This window comes from Poromitra crassiceps (genome assembly GCF_964638095.1).
Source record: "Poromitra crassiceps genome assembly, chromosome: 7".
NCBI classification, from domain to species: Eukaryota; Metazoa; Chordata; class Actinopteri; order Beryciformes; family Melamphaidae; genus Poromitra; species Poromitra crassiceps.
The window spans coordinates 4,131,034-4,134,114 of NC_139628.1; positions in this window are offsets into that span (position 1 = coordinate 4,131,034).

Consider the following 3,081-nt stretch of genomic DNA (forward strand, 5'->3'; position numbering starts at 1 on the left):
AACCAGACCACAGACTGAGAGAACAGACCACAAAACCAGGGGGGCAGGAGAGGAGGAGTGAGGAGTGGAAGAGGAGACAGGAGTAGGCGTGGCTCTCACTGAAAAAAACACACACCAAGAAATAATAATTAAAAGCAGTGAAATAAAATGGAACTTTAATTATTTTGTGCTTCTCTATTGCTGAAGCCAAATATCTGGACTACAGACTTGTGAACTGAGACCCCATTTGGACCTGGGGCCGGTTGCATAAAGCACCTTCAAGTTAAGATTTCCCTTAGATTCCGAGTTGATGGGCCCTATTCTCCCACAGGCCTTCGGCGCTAAAACAGGCCTTAAACGCAAAAAAATGTGCCTTGCGCCTGCCTCGGGAAGATATCAACATGGCTTTACGCTGCCAAATGCGCTTTAGGCCGAATGGGCGTGGCGCAGTCCCAGAATGGGCGAGACTAGGCGTGTCGGCGCTAAATACCGGCCTACTGATATCTTCCGACCTGGCGTAAATTTAGCGCTTTGCGCTTTTGAAAACCAGGCCTATTCAGTGCGCCGGTTGCGCGGAGCACTCCTCTGGCTCCCCTCTGTCACCCTTCTCTGTGTCACTCCCTCTCTCTTGCTCATATCAGTCTGACAGGCACAATACGACTGTCTCTCTCTGACTCCCTCGCTCAGACAGACACAACACACGTCCTATAGGAAATAGCAGTTGTAAGTTCACTGCCTGTGAATGTCCCAGCATGCAATTGGGTACTCCATTTCGCTACTAAATAGCAACCAAATGAGGCGAAATAGATATAAAAGGTCGATCTAAAATAATGTGTAATGGTAACACAGCCTGCAATTGTAGAACATTTCAATATTGGACCAAATAAAACATCGAAATTAAAACACCACCCTAAGTGAAACATATATGTCCTCCTGGGCCTATATATATCTCTTGTAGATTTAACGTGATTTAGATAAGTGTCAGCGGAACCCGCTTCGGAACGCGCTTCATGTGCTATACTGTGATGTCCGCTCCAATAACTTGGCCCTACTTCACATTTAGTTTTACAATAAAAACACATTTATGCAATGACTTTACATAATGTAGGGTATATTTATGTGCATCATCCTTCCTGCAGCAGGTGAGAGAAAATGATATCTTTCTGGACAAACTTTCACCAATCTAATAGGCTATATTTTTCTAGCTGATGCATTTAGAACATTCTTTTCACTTTGATCTTGCTATAGTGTAGGGTATTTACATGCTTGCAGTATTTAAACTGCAGTTAGATTGGTTTGAGAAGCATAATAATATGGAATAATAGCCGATAATGGAGACAGACAGACTGGATGAAGGGAGGGGGGGGGGGGGGGGCAGAGCGCTTGGGTTTTGTCTGGTTTTGCTGGACGACTGGAATTGGAGCTAAAAAGGCAAGCGTGCGATTCGTTTATTGCACTTATCCAATGAACTGACGGTGCATAATTTTACGCTTAAAAGGCGTGGTTGTAATGGTTGAGGCTGCGTGTAGCGCCAACACGAAGATATCAAGTGCGCTGGTCCACGCCCACTGATTTGCGCTGCGCCAGGCGCTCGGCCTAGAAACAACGCCGATGCAACGATAGGGGCCGATGTGTCCATAAAATAGAATCAGCTGCACAAAACACCCTTAAATCTTCTATATAAGGTTAAACTTTCTAAGGAAAACCTAAGCACAAGATTTAAGGGTGTTTTGTGCAGCTGATTCTATTTTATGGACACCTTAACTCAAGGTCTTGAGTAATCTTAACTTAATCTTAACTTATGGTGCTTTGTGCAACCGGCCCCTGCATTAAACGGCCCAGTTGCAATCTTTGGCGCTCCGATATCAGTAAAGTACACATCTGAATGCACCCAATGCGTAATGGCCGTGCGTTAAAATACAGTGCTGGCCGCTTTGGCTTTTTTGTTTGGCAATTATTACTATTACAGAATTATTATAGAAAAGTTACACGTGCAATTATTGCTGACTTAATCGATAATTTACACCTACATGTTACAAGAGAAGATATTCGTTAGCTCAATAATGTTACCTGTTTTTCCCCTTCTGATTGTGTCCATTTCTTCCATTCCCCCCCTCTCCACCATGAAGATCATACCTGATGGTCCAGATTTTTCATTTAACTGTTATCAGTCTGACGCAGCCGTCAAGACACCGAGCGTGGATCAGAATCAGAATTACTTTTATTGCCACAATATGCAAACATTACATAAGAGGAATTTGTCTTAGTGCAGCATAACGGTCATATCAATATTTAGAGCTAAAGAAATAGGAAAAATATCCAAAAGACAATCACAACGAACAAACACAACATTGCAAGTGCAAGTGCAGCCAATATGTACAATATGTACAAGAATAGGGAGAGTGTTAATTAGGCATTAAATATGAATTTACAGTCCAAGTTAAATAGACATTAAATTAAGTAGGAATTACATTTATATTATATTTACCACGGAAAGTAATATATTTTCTTAATTGTACCAATTTAAAATTTAACCAGTTAAAAGGAAAATGATAATAGAGTTTGTAAACCAGTCTGCAGAATAGCCTAATAATATCTTATGTAGCCTAACCGCTTTTGCAATATTATTTTTCCACTATCTTTTTAAATAAGATGTTTCATTCAAGTAAATCTATTGAAAAAAAATAAAATAAATAAATAATATAATATATATAATATAATATATTGTCTTGTTTTATTCTACAGTAATGTAAGGTCTCCTAGAGCTGATTACCGTATAATTTGAGCTCAGAACTAATGAATGTTACGAGAGAGTTGCATAATGATGACTCCAGCCAATCGTGCCTGTATGGACGCCTGACCAAGCCAGAGGTAACACGAGGACACGAACCTGCGGCCCTCATTTTGTAGGCAGGGAATCTACTGCTACTACCTGTACAACCTACCTGCATAATGATGTCATTAACTGTGCCAGAATTCCCTTTGTTATGCAGAGGAGGTCAGTAGAGTAGGCGGGCCTTAATGCCTCCTAGGTCACATTGCTGTTCAGACACACACTGGAATCTGACCACATGTGGCTCAAGCCATGCCCGAACGTGGGCT